The following is a 7951-nucleotide window of genomic DNA, read 5'->3' as shown; positions in this document are numbered from 1 at the left end:
GTTTTCTCTGGTGTATGATTTAATTTCTTGCTTTTTATTTTTTGTATATTTATACTATGTTTTTAAATTTGAAGTTATGAAGCCTGTAAATACTGTCGTATAACCCATTGTTTTAAAGTGATGTCAGCTTAACACTGCATAAGCAAACAAATAAACAAGCAACAAAAAAAAACTAATAAAAACTCTACACTTTAACTTTATCCCCCAGCTTTTTAACTTTTTATTTTCTTCTCTTTATGTCTTATTGAAATGTCTATGTATTGAAAAGGTGTTATAGTAATTATTTTTCACTGGTTCGCCATTTAGTCTTTCTACTTAAGAGAGTAAACACGTCACAATTATAGTTTTATAATATTCTGTGCTTTTCGGTGTGCTTGCTATTACCAGTGAGTTTTCTATCTTCAGATGATGTCTTTTCTGTTTGGTTTTTGTTTGTTTTCAGACAAGGTCTCACTCTGTCACCTTGGCTGGAATGCAGTGGCACAATCTTGGCTCACTGAAACCTCTGCATCCCAGCTCAAATGATTTTCCCTCCTCAGCCTCCCAAGTAGCTGAGACTGCAAGTGCATGCCACCACATCCAGCTAATTTTTAAATAAAAATTTGGAGAGACAAGGTCTCACTACATTGTCCAAGCTGGTCTCAAGCATCTAAGTTTAAGCTACCCTCCCTCACTGGTCTCCCAAAATGCTGGAATTACAGACATGAGCCACTATACCTGGCCCTCAAAGGATTTCTTCTTGCTTGTTAGTATCTTTCTTTCCAGGTTGAAGAACTCCCTGTAGCATTTCCTGTAGGAAAGATCTGGTGTAGATAAAATCCCTCAGCTTTCGTTTGTCTAGGAAAGTCTTTATTTCTCTTTCATGCTTGAAGGATATTTTCATCAAACGTATTCTAGGGTAAAAGTTTGTTTCCTTCAGTACTTTAAATATGTCATGCCACTCTCTGCTGGCATATAAGGTTTCTACTGAAAAGTCTGCTGCTGGACGTATTGGGGCTCCTTTGTATGTTGTTTCTTTTCTTTTGCTGTTTTTAGGATCCTTTCTTTATCCTTAGTCTTTGGGAGTTTGATTATTAAATGCTTGGAGGTAGTCTTCCTTGAGTTAAATCTGCTTGGTGTTCTATCACCTTTTTGTATTTGAATGCTGATATCTTTCTCTACATTTTGGAAGTTCTTTGATATTATCCCTTTGAATAAACTTTCTACTCCTATCTTTTTCTCTGCCTTCGCGTTAAGATCAATATTGTTAGATTTGCCCTTTTGCGGCTGTTTTCTAGATCTTGTAGTGATGCTTCATTTTTGTTTATTCTTTTTTCTTTTGTCTCTTTTGACTATATATTTTCAAATAGGCTGTCTTCAAGCTCACTAATTCTTTCTTCTGCTTGATTATGCTCTTAAGGAACTCTGATGCATTGTTTTAGCATGTCAATTGCATTTTTCAGCTCCAGAATTTCAGCTCAATTCTCTTTAATTAGTTGAATCTCTTTGTTAAATTTATCTGATGGAATTCTGATTCCTTCTCTTTGTTACCTTGAATTTCTTTGAGCTTCCTCAAAACAGCTATTTTGAATTCTCTGTCTGAAAGATCACATATCTGTTTTTCCAGGATTGGTCCATGGTACCTTATTCAGTTTGGTGAAGTCAAGTTTTCCTGGATGGTCTTGATAGTTGGGGGTGTTCATCGGTGTCTGGGCATTGAAAATTTAGGTACTCATTGTAGTGTACACAGTCTAATCATTTTATTTAAAAATAAAAGACACCTCCACACATTGACAACTACTGAAATTTTAGGTAAATAAGTAAGTTTCAGAAATTATTCTGGGGCACAGTGTTTGTAAACAAGTAAAAAATGGGCATGGTAAAAACTTGGAATCTGGCAATCTGAACACATTGATTTGTAAATCTTCTCTGCCCATAATGGGTCACGTTCATCTTCTCAAAGTTTTGGTTTTTCAATCCCTGATGCAGGTAGGATTCCACATTCCTTTACAACTTTTGTTTCTCCCTCTCCCCACAAAGGCAGTGAAGAGGAATTCCCTATCTCCTTCATCTCATTTGTCTTTCTTTGTCTTTACTCCTGATAGGGAAGGAGTTCGGTTTGTTTTCTTTTTCTCTCTCTTTTTTTTTTTTGTTTTTTGTTTTTTAATGATAAATGCATTTCACTATTTATTTAGATGTTTAAGCTCTCACATTAAGTTTTTACAAGCTGATGGACACTGACAAATTATTTCTCCCACAGAACTAAAGCCACACATCCCCAGACAGTATAAATATATGGTTGAACTAACCTTAATATACATCACTATTTTATCAATTACATAATAAAACAAATTATCAAGTATCCAAATATTAAGTTACACAGCTCGAAAGGCATATAAAATATTAGATGTCTGCTCAGTTCATTAGCAGAAACCCACTTCTTTTTTTGCAAGAAAGGTTAGGAAGAGAAGGAAATAAAAAATCACTTTCAAACAAAAATAAGTTGGTAAACAACTTCTGATAAATATGGAAAAAATTACAAGAATTTCAGAAATTTTATGATTAAGAATTGTTTTAGCTACAGTAACAAATCATCTCTACCTTTAAAAAATATTTTACTAAATTAAATGGCATATCCCACATGCTCTGCACAAGACCATGGCAATATTTTGCTAAAAATAATGAATAGCCCCCTTCCATTCTCTTCTCAGGCCTTCCCTGTGAAGTTGCACCTCAGATTGCAAACATTAAATTAACTGTAAGGCCTTTCTGTCTGAAGACATTAAAGACATGTGCTTCTATACAATGTAGATTTTTTTAAATGGAGGTTTTTCATAACAGCACAAAGTAAGATTTATTGAAACACATTAAGTAATCACTGTAAGACTTGGTAAAAAAAAAAAAAAAAAAGAATCAATGGTTAAGCAAACCTGATACATGCGAGTATGAAAGAGAGCAGGCAAGTCACCATGTAGGCCCTACTTTCAATGTTTGAAATGATTGAAGGAATAAACTACATAAGGTCTAGAGTGTTCATAGTTCCTAGGATTTTAGTTCTGTATGGTACTAAAAATATACAAATATTGTGCCAGGTGGCACCTAATCCTCCTAATTTTCTTATATATTGATAAGATTCTGGCGTGGGAATAGATTTAAACAACACATAACTCAATACAGCATGATTTCAGGAAAGGTCAATTGGTACAAATGACAAGCATATTTTAAATGCTAACAGCAAGAATCTTTTGACAAGTGTCCAAATAGGTTCACTGTAACCCAAACACAGAGGTTGCCAAATCTATCTAGCTTGTGGCCTGGTAAAACTGCCTTTCAATACTCCTATGGAAGCTACATTAGACTTGATCACTAAGCCAACATGTTGGCTAATATGTCTAACAAATCAGGTCCTATCTCAAGTTCCACTTCCAAGGCAGTAGCATCAGGGACCCCAGTTTTATTGACTGCAACAGTTGTATCTATGACCACTGGAGTCTTTGAAGCGAAGCCACATCTTTAGGACAATACTTCTCCAAATACAAAAGTTACTTGCTGTTAAAAGCTCGACACTGCTTTTGTCTTATGAATTGTACTGCATCTTCATCTTTCATTTTGCCTTCAATTAATGCTAGGGCAACAAGTACTGGAGCTCTCCCAAGGTCTGCAATGCAATGAACAGCAGTACCACAACCAGGTTCTTTATGAAACTTAAATTTTACAAGACTTAACCAGTTATCAACAATCTGGTTGGATGGTGGTGCACCATCATCAAAAGGCCAATCGAGAACAAGGATACCTTCTTTCTCCAGAAGAGCAGTGTCATAAGTTGCTTCACATACTCTTATCTATTGTGAAAACTCCATACTTCTTAAGTTCCTCTATAAATTTGTTTAAGGTCACATTGGTTGGATTGTGTGTAGTAAGAAATCCTCATGTTCTTGTATGTGACTTCCACAGGAACTGGGTGGTTCATTCTAGCCATGTTAATTTAGTTAAAGGACACTCAATAGGGTTATGAAAGAATTTTAAAAGTTGAATATAGAAATGATGCAAAGAAACTGAAGTCTACTTCAATATACTCCACTTGAAATTCTCTGTGCTTTGAGTATGAAGTTGTAAGTAATGATAAATGAAACTAACCTCCTAACAAGAAGCGGCAATTCTTCAATCCAGTAATACCGAGGCAACAGAAAGGAAATGCACTGAGGTTTACCCCATCCAGGTCAGAACTCTTGTAAAATGCCCTGTGGGTTTCAATACAACACTTCTGTGTCCAGGATAACCACTCTTTTGGGTGCCTCTTGGTGGAGTAGTAATGAATTTCTACAGTTTCCTTGTTTGCATAGAGGTCGTGCTGTGCCTGGCAGTAATCTCCACTGCCCTTCAGAAACTCCAGAAATGTGTGACCAAGAACACCACAGAACTGAGGAATGTGTTTATGCATTGAAAATGGTGGCCTACTGCGTCAGTCTCACTGGGAGCTGCAGACCAGAGCTGTTCCTATTCAGAAGTATCGCACTACCTGACTTCAAACTATACGACAAGGATACAGTAACCAAAACAGCATGGTACTGGTACCAAAACAAATATATAGACCAATGGAACAGAAAAGAGGCCTCAGAAGTAACACCACACATCTACAACCATCTGATCTTTGACAAACCTGACACAAAAAAGCAATGGGGAAAAGATTCCCTATTTAATAAATGGTGTTGAGGAAAAACTAGCTAGCCATATGCAGAAAACTAAAACTGGACCCCTTCGTTACACCTTATACAAAAATCAACTCAAGATGTATCAAAGACTTAAACATAAGACCTAGGACCATAAAAATCCTAGAAGAAAACTTGGGCAATACCACTCAGGTTGTAGGCATGGGCAAAGACTCCATGACTAAAACACCAAAATCAATGGCAACAAAAGCCAAAATTGACAAATGGGATCTAATTAAACTAAAGAGCTTCTGCACAGCAAAAGAAACTATCATCAGAATAAACAGGCAACCTACAGAATGGGAGAAAATTTTTGCAATCTATCCATCTGACAAAGGGTTAATATCCACAATCTGCAAAGAACTTAAATAAATTTACAAGAAAAAACAACCCCATCAAAAAGTGGGCAAAGGATCTGAATAGACACTTCTCAAAAGAATAATTTATGTGGCTAACAAACATACGAAAAAAATGCTCATCATCACTGGTCATTAGAGAAATTCAAATCAAAACCACAGTGAGATACCATCTCACACCAGTTAGAATGGTGATCATTAAAAAGTCAGCAAACAACAAATGCTGGATATGGAGAAATAGGAACACTTTTACACTGTTGGTGGGAGTGTAAATTAGTTCAACCATGGTGGAAGACAGTGTGGCGATTCCTCAAGGATCTAGAACTAGAACTACCATTTGACCCAGCAACCCCATTACTTTGTATATACTGAAAGGATTACAAATCATTCTACTTTGGTTTATTGTGGCACTGTTCACAATAGCAAAGATTTGGAACCAACCCAAATGTCCATCAATAATAGACTGGATAAAGAAGATTGGCATATATACACCATGGAATACTATGCAGCCATAAAAAGGATGGGTTTATGTCCTTTGCAGGGACATAGATGAAACTGGAAACCATCATTCTCAGCAGACTATCACAAGAACAGAAAACCAAAAAAAAAAAATTAAACAAAAAAACCCCACATATTCTCACTCATACGTGGCAGTTGAACAATGAGAACACACGGACACAGGGAGGGGAACATCACACACCAAGACCTGTCGGGGGATGGGGGGCTAAGGGAGGGATAACATTAGGAGAAATACCTAACGTAGGTGATGGGCTGATGGGTGCAGCAAACCACCACAGCACATGTATACCTGTGTAACAAAACTGCACGTTCTGCACATGTACCCCAGAACTTAAAGTATAATAATCCTACAGCTGGCCTAATCCTACAGCTGGTCCCCAGGCAGTGGTGGCAGGGGCTGCAGGGCAGGAGGCAGAGATGGTCGTCGCCAGATAGCGGCGGCCATGTTGCAAGCAGCCAGGGGGTACACCAGACTCTACCATGCGGTGAGTGGCTCCTGGTTTGTCTTCAGACATCAAAGTTATACTGCAAGGTATAATCTTGATTCTTTTACTTATTCAAAAATATTTGAGTACCTACTTTCTGTCAGGCACTGCTCTGTGTAATAAGAATATAGCAATGAATCAAATAGAATTCCTGCTGTCATGTAGTCTATATTGTAAAGAGGGAGACAGAACATGAGCTCATCAGGTAATCGCAGAGTTTGTCAGGTGATGAAGTGCTCTGGGGAAAAGTAAAGCAGGGAAAGAGGACAGGTGAGTGATGTGGACCTAAATGAGGTAATCAAGAATGGCTCTCCAGAAAAGGTAATTGTTCAGAAAAAAAAAAAAGTTAAATCATTCAAGAAAAAGCTATGCTTATATCGCAAGTATTCCCTCTACAACTGCTGAAATCAGACTCAAAGGGATGATTGTGAAACTGTATTTGTCAGCTTGGGGATGCAGGGGAAGAACAGAAAAGGGGGGCGGGGGAGCAGAATGTGTTCTTCCTAACAGTGGATTAAGTGCTTGAAACGTATCACATACCCAACAAATGTGCAATGAATCTGAGCATAGTCAAGCTTCACACCTCTCATAAATCGAGGTAATGCAGCAGTCCTATCAAGAACAGTATTTTGGAATGCCAGTATGATGGATCTCCCTTATAGTTCAGCTGGTTTCTATCTCTGCACCTCATCCATCGGATAGTCCTCTGACGGGAAAAAAACCAGTGTCATCGTGGAGGAAGATAGAGCATCTTATAAGGGAAGTCCTAGCCACATGAGAAAGGAGGGAATTCCTGCCCTCCTAGACCCAAAGGATAGTGTAAAAAGGAGAGTACTACAAAGTTCTCTCTTTGTGTCCTATCCTTGGGTCAAACACTGGGGTAGGGTAGATAGTGCTGCACATTTAACCTTTGCTAGATATGGGAGAATCTGGAACATCAGGGTTTAATAGCATGTTTTCCCCACTGTGCCTGAGGAAAGATGCAAACCCCTGGTTAAAAACCTTGCACGTGGATACATGTCCCAGGAGCAGTAATAGAGAAATGGCTAGGGAGAAAACCCAAAGGTAGAATTCCTGGCTCCTCAAGGCTCATTCAGTATCTAGAACTACACTGTCCAATATGGTAGCCACTGGCCACAGAGGCTCCTTAAATTTAAAGTAATCGAGATTAAATATAATTTAAAATGTGTTTTCTTAGTTGCATTAGCCACATTTCAAGTGCTCAATAACTATGTGTGGCTCAAGACTACTGCATTGTACAGCACAAAGAAAGAATGTCTCCATCATCATAGAAAGTTCTATTAGAGAGCAGTAGTCAGCAAACCTTTCCGTAAAGGGCTAACCAGTAAATATGTTTGGCTTTGTGGACAAGAAAGTCTCTGTCACAATTATTCAATACTATTGTTTTAGCATAAAAGCAGCTGTAGTCTGTATGTACATAAACAAGTATGGCCATATTCCAATAAAACTTCATTTTAAAAAACAGGCTTTGGTCTGAGGGATGCAACGTGCCTGTCCCTGGGAGAGAGGAGCCAAAGTTCCCACATGCCTCAGTAAAGGGACAGAAGCCAGTGAAAGAATCAGTGAGCTACTGGAGGCCTGGGCTAGGGCCAAATTGTGCACCCAGAGGCGATATGGGTCCAGGTACAACTCAGACATATAGGCCAAAGGCCAGACCACAAACCTGCACCCAGATTCAAGGCCATCCTGAGAAGGAGCAGGAAGAGAGGAAAGAAATTCAAAAGACCAACCCCAAATAATCGAAATGATCTAGAAGAAACTGTTTAAATGGAAGAGACAGTGATACTGTCTGTTGGCAGATGTAGGTGGCCCTGCCCACTGTGCCAGTCCCACCACTCCCCATATCCCTAACCCCCTGAGGGAGTAGGAGCTCAGGAGGAAG

At 38.5% G+C, this 7951-nt stretch overlaps 1 pseudogene; it reads right to left on the bottom strand.

The window, feature by feature from the left end:
• Positions 1 to 3433: 3433 nt before the first annotated feature.
• Positions 3434 to 3958, bottom strand: LOC105493208 (protein tyrosine phosphatase type IVA 1 pseudogene; annotated as a pseudogene).
• Positions 3959 to 7951: the final 3993 nt, after the last annotated feature.

This window comes from Macaca nemestrina, chromosome 11 (assembly GCF_043159975.1).
Source record: "Macaca nemestrina isolate mMacNem1 chromosome 11, mMacNem.hap1, whole genome shotgun sequence".
Lineage (NCBI taxonomy): Eukaryota > Metazoa > Chordata > Mammalia > Primates > Cercopithecidae > Macaca > Macaca nemestrina.
This window is presented reverse-complemented; position numbering and strand designations above follow the sequence as displayed.